At 42.5% G+C, this 6282-nt stretch overlaps 1 long non-coding RNA gene across 1 annotated transcript; it reads left to right on the top strand.

Moving 5' to 3' along the window:
• Window positions 1–1016: 1016 nt before the first annotated feature.
• LOC123579757 lies at window positions 1017–3656 on the top strand. The gene is made up of 3 exons (XR_006702935.1): window positions 1017–1199; window positions 1255–1260; window positions 3647–3656. It is a non-coding gene; the product is annotated as an uncharacterized LOC123579757 (long non-coding RNA).
• The last annotated feature ends 2626 nt before the right edge of the window (window positions 3657–6282 follow it).

Here is a 6282-nt window from a genome sequence, read left to right as displayed (position 1 = left end):
AATCTAGTGGCAAAGATTAAACATGCAGAAAACAAATTAATGATATACACTTGATCATGGCTAGAGACAACAAGAGCAAACAGACTACAGAGGAGAACTGTTGACTTTTCTATTATGGAAGCCTTCTGAGAGGAGGTAGCACCTGGATCAAACTTAAAGAGCAGGTAGGATTTGCACAGGTAGAAGGAAAAAAAATGAGGGTGAGCATTTGAGAACAAAGCAATTAGCAAAGCTTCTGAGGCAGGAATGGATCAATTATGTTTGCGGAAGGGTAACACTGACCATCCAAAGCCAAAGTCATGACCCAGAACCTAGATATAATGTATACACTCCCCAAGCTCTCCACATCAAGGGAGGAAGTTGAGGCAGCAATGAATGTTCAAGTCTCTGTACACCAGTACTGAGCTGAACTCTGTCAAAAATTGAATGACTTCCAGTATCAAAATTAAATATTTAGATTTCCAGCCACAATAAAATACGCTACTAAGGTACATAGAAACATCCAGACCAAACATTCTTTCACCCTATGACTCTCCCAAAAAGTTATCTATGAAGTTAACTAGGACAATACTTCTGTAAGCTACTGTGTTCTAAGCTTGGCAAATAAGAAAATTTGGTGGTAGTGAATTCTGGCAGGAAGAAGGATCCATAAGCATCCTGAGTTCAACAAGTAAAATTTTGTTTACCTATCTTGGATTCAATGACCTCACTGCCAACTTGCCATTCCAGCTGGGCACATCATACACTCATTAAAAGTTGGGCTACCTAACAGAGAAGACACCACAGCACAATTTACAGAGTCAGAAACAGATTAGAGGGAGAAAGGAAAGCTGAGGAATGCTCACAGCATGAGGGAGAAAACATTTTATTCCTAATTCTAGCCATATTTCTAAAACATATCTAATTTTCAATTCTAGCTCATGGAAGGCATAACTGAAGGGAAGAAAGGATGAAAATTAAGATGTCACATCTTAGAGACAGTGGTTTTAAAATAATAATCTCGGATGTGAGGGCTATCTGGCTGCGACATCTGTCACCCCATTGATCGCCAGGGTTGATTCGGCTGATCTGGCTGGCTAGGAGGGTGTCCCCTTCCTCCCTCACCGCTCCATGTGCGTCCCTCCCGAAGCTGCGCACTCGGTCGAAGAGGACGACCTTCCCCGATAGAAGAGGACCGTTCTTCGGTCAAGGGTATATGAGTAGCTGCGCTCCCCTGCTAGAACCTCCAAACAAGCTCTCAAGGTCCATTTGTAGGAGAACGTAGGGTAGTCAAGCTTCCAAGACTCCAGACACATCCAAATGAGGCGCTGCACGTGGCAGTCTGCCTTTCTTTAATAAATAGATAGATAGATAGATAGATAGATAAATAATCTCACTTGCATCACAACAAAAGGGCCTTGGGTCTGTGGAAGGGAGGCTGGAGCAAACATGAACTTTGGTGTAGTAAACGATCTGCAACAGAAGACCCATCCTGAGGACTGGGACTGAGATTCAAAAGGAGTATGTCTTTTTTTTTTTTTTTTTTTTTTTTTAATTTTTTTTTTCAACGTTTATTTATTTTTGGGACAGAGAGAGACAGAGCATGAACGGGGGAGGGGCAGAGAGAGAGGGAGACACAGAATCGGAAACAGGCTCCAGGCTCTGAGCCATCAGCCCAGAGCCCGACGCGGGGCTCGAACTCACGGACCGCGAGATCGTGACCTGGCTGAAGTCGGACGCTCAACCGACTGCGCCACCCAGGCGCCCCTCAAAAGGAGTATGTCTTAAGGCGCATGGGTGGCTCAGTTGGCGCTGGGTGTCTGACTTTGGCTCAGGTCATAATCTTGTGGTCTGTGAGTTTGAGTCCCACATTGGGTTCTGTGCTGACAGCTCAGAGCCTGAAGCCTGGTTCGGATTCTGTGTCTCCCTCTCTCTCTGCCCCTCCCCAACTCCCACTCTGTATCAAAAATAAACATTAAAAAATTGTTTTAAAAAGAGTAGTAAGTCTTTGGGCAGATAGAACTAAAACAAATGAAAGCAAATAAAAAGATAGCTAGCAAACTGGCAATATTTGACCAGTGGATATCCTAGGGGAAAAAATAAAAATTTCATTCAGAGAGTAGAGTTCATCTGGACATAGGTGTCACCACACCACTGAGAACACGTTCTGAAATATGCTCAGTGATTTCCCCTTGCCACTTGCTGAGCATTTACATGTAGGAAGTATCCATATGTCATCTCACTTGATAACTTCAACTCTGAATTTCCCTGATCCTCTGACTTCTGCCACCAGCCACCTCCTTCGTGCTCCTTCAACCTTTTCTAAAAGCCTATTGCAGTCTCTTCTTCATGATGCTCTTCCTCCTCTTCCTTCCTGATTGAAGGTGGTCCCCTGAAATGTAGCTCTCTCTTACTCCCTTCCCATATTAAACTCAGTCCCAGAGACGGGATGGCAGAAGGCTTAGAATTCAATCACAGGGACCTCCAGTGACAAGCTTGGCAATGTTAGGCAATGTACTTAACCACTCTCAATCTGTTTCCTTATCAATCAAATACAGATAATAATACCTTCTCAGCTTATGTCAGTTGACAATTTTGAAAATCATATGAGACGATATAAGGGAGAGTGCTTTGAATACTGTAGAGACTTGTAAGCTGTTCATCTCTAAGGTGAGATGGGATGTTAAAAATTATAGCAAATCCTCTTTCATCTAGACTGCCTCCCCTTCCAGCTCCTTCTCTGTTTCTCTTCTCCCTGACCTGGTTCCAAATAAAACCCCTGTGCTGTGATCCAAACCTGCCCATCTCTCCCCCCGGCTTCCCTCTACTCCCATTTTGCCACTCTAAGACAGCCATAAGAAACTCTCTGGTTTAAGACATGAATTAGGAGATGCTTGGGCTGAGCTAAGATAAAGCCAAAAGCTGGGGTAATTGTAAACCATAATATTGTTCTACCAAGAAACATCTCATCTCAATCTTGTATTTAACCATGAGAGCTCTGAAGTCATACCTCCTGAGTTCAAATTCCATCTTCCCTAGTATTACTTGCCTTTTGACTTTAGGTAAATTCCTTGACCTTTTTGTGCCACAAATTCCTAAACAGGGATATTAACAGAAGTATCTACCCCATAGAGCTGTTAATGATTTTTACATGAAATAAGATACATGAATTATCTGAGACATCATAAATATGGAATATTTGGTGTAATTTCACATAGAGGTAGTAATATGAACTCAATCATTCAACAAATATTCAAAAATTAATTGGAAATCTCTTTACTCCAGGAACTGGGGATACAGGGAGAACAAAGCAGAGGTCTACTCAGATTTATTAGAGGCTAGTATAGAATAAAAATAAACAAAAAGTTACAGGAGTGGTAAGTGCCATGATAAGGAAAAAATAAGGGATGCTACGAAAACACAGAGAAAGGGCATCTTGGAAGCATGGGAAATGGGAAATAGTAATGAGGTATTATGGATTGAATTTTGTTAACCCAAAATTCATATGTTGAAGTTCTAAACCCCAGTATCTCATAATGTGATTGAATTTGGAGATAGGGTCTCTAAAGAGGTAATTCAGGTTAAATGATGTAATTAGGTAGGTCCTCATCCAATATAATTGGTATCCTTCTAGGAGGAGAACATTAGGACACAGATACCCACAAAGGGAAGATCATGTGAAAATACAAGGAAAAGGTGGCCCTGCACAAGCCAAGGAGTGAGACCCTCAGAAGAAATCAACCCTGCAGATACCCTGATCTTGGACTCCCAGCCTCCAGAACTATGAGGACATAAATGTTTGCTGTTTGAGGTACACAGTCTGTGGTTGGCACCTTATTACGGCAGCCCTAGCAGATGAATACATGGGGTATGACAATGGAAGTCTTCAGAAATGCATGACCACACATCTGAGACTACAGTATGAGGACTAAGTATGAGGGAAGAAGGCAGGAGGCTGAAAGAGAAAGGTCAGTGCCACTACTTACCATGATAAGACCTTACATTTGTATGTATTTGGAGTTCTTTGAGAGCACGCTAATTAACCTCTTTTGTCCTCACAACAGCCTTGAGGTGGTTGGACACATCTGGTTTGTAACTCTCCCTATTTTACAGAGATCAAAACAAAGGCCCAAGCAGATACATGAAAAAGAGTGGCATGGAGCTGAACTTGCCTTACCCAAGCTAGATTGTGCAAGAGTGAAGATCTTGGTGAAGGAATAAAGCTATCCTTTGTATTTGGTAGAGTATACTTTAGCTTTATTGATGTCATTGGAGTGGGAAAAATCTTTTAACATGCAGAAACAGCTAAACCATATAAGAAAACCAGTTTGGAGCAGACAGCAAGTGAAAACTTGAAAAAGACAGAAAGAATGGTTGTATGTGGGCTTCCAGATGAGTTAGGCCAGCAGATAAAAATGGAAACTGGATATGACAAATGTTTTGGAGGGACTGCGGGTGGTAAGTGAATTTAGCAAAATCTGTGTTTTCTGCTCAAGGAAGGACAGAGAGGTGAACAGTGAATCAGAACTTCTCCCCTAGTCCTCAAATGTCTTCACTGACCATTTCAACATCTGCATCCCACACCCAGCACATCCTCCTTGAGGTTGGGCCTGAGTTCAATCCTTTGAGAGGAGTTTCTACCACATGAGAGCTTCCAACAAGTAAGAAAGTGAAGTCAGCATGGTGTTACCACTGTTCTGACACAAGCTGGTGGCGGTGGGACACTGGGTGAGTTAACTACGAGCACTCTTTAAGCATCACATCGGTCATCTCATCTATGAGACAGGGACTCATTTGATGTGAAAGTTAAAGAAATGAATTCGAGTGGAGAGCTAATGCCTGCTATAGTGGTGTACCTGGCACAGAGCAGGAACTGGATAAACAGTAGGTTTTTGCCTAACATTTTAGGGGGAATGGAGCTGCTTCCAACTTGGAAACTGTAGCATGATTTATATACCATCAAGCTCCCTTACCACTCTGAACTTCACAGTATTCAAATGCATCAATAACGAATCAACACTTCTGCAGCTCTGTGCTCCCCAGAGCAGACAAAGACAGCTGGCAGCACCCAACAGCACCCTCCTACTTTCTGAGATGAGCAGGCTAAAGTCAAAAGAACCTAGTAATGTCAAGTTAATATATTTGAGCCTGTCACTGAAAAGTTCCTAATAAGCTTTCCAGGTGATTCATTTGGTGATGGGAAGCATCTGACTCACCCAGCCTGCCCTTGCACACATCTGCAGATTTGATGGACAACTGGCTTCTGTTAATGCTTTTTCAGAGCAACCCAAGGTGTTCCTTGCAGGGCATCAAAAACACAGCAATGACTCCACTAAGAAATGATGAGAACCAAAAATAACAATTACAGTATCTTCACCAAGACAAGAGCACTGGAAATATGAGAACCAGTATTGTCCAGGAAGAGAGACATGCTGTTTTTCAACCCATTAAGGGGTAAACACCAGAACGACCAGATTCCCCCTGGAGTTCATGTCAGTGGGCTGCACATGACTATACGGACATCGCGTGCCATGTTACAGGGAAATGTCACTAAGCCAAAGGATCTCAGACAGGCTATCCAGTAAATTCTGAACAAAGCTAGTGGCCGCATCTGGCTGGATTCCAAAAGCAAAGCACTTGGGAATGTGACCTTGCTATGTGAAACCTACAGATGGTGAGTTGAAGACAGCCTGCCAATCACAGCTGAAAGGTTCTCCTAGACACTTTGTGCAAGTGTGGTGTCTTCCAACCACATCCACATTGCTTCTGTCTATATGACACAGGTGCCTGCACTATTTGAGGCACTCCCTGATACTGATGCATTACTTGATTTTGCCTAAAATAATGCTTTTAAGGTTATTCACATGTTCTGCCTCCCTTCCTAAATTTTAAGTTCTTCTTCAATTCTTCATGTCCCCATCTCCTTCTCCAAATCCTAGTTTCAGCCCTAACCTGACCCTGGGGCACTGTACCCAAGGGCCCCACCCTAAGGCCTACACTATAACTCAGAGAGAAGATTCCTATTAGCTTCGATCTCAGAGCAAATGGAACCCCCAGAAGAAAAGTCTTCATATATGCTATTGGTCAAGACCACTGTCATGCACCAGTGTCATCAAAGTGTTCACTTTTGCATATCAAACTCCTGATCCTTGAACAAATTGTTTAAGTTCATTAAAATGGAATGCAATTTGCTTTCCAAAGGGTGATATGTCTGTGATGATTTGTGAAGAAATTCAAAACATGGAAAATAAGAAGGCAGAATTGGTTTTAATCAGGGCCAGGTATTGATGGTGATAATAATGA

Source organism: Leopardus geoffroyi, chromosome A3 (assembly GCF_018350155.1).
Source record: "Leopardus geoffroyi isolate Oge1 chromosome A3, O.geoffroyi_Oge1_pat1.0, whole genome shotgun sequence".
In the NCBI taxonomy this organism is placed as follows: Eukaryota; Metazoa; Chordata; class Mammalia; order Carnivora; family Felidae; genus Leopardus; species Leopardus geoffroyi.
This window is presented reverse-complemented; position numbering and strand designations above follow the sequence as displayed.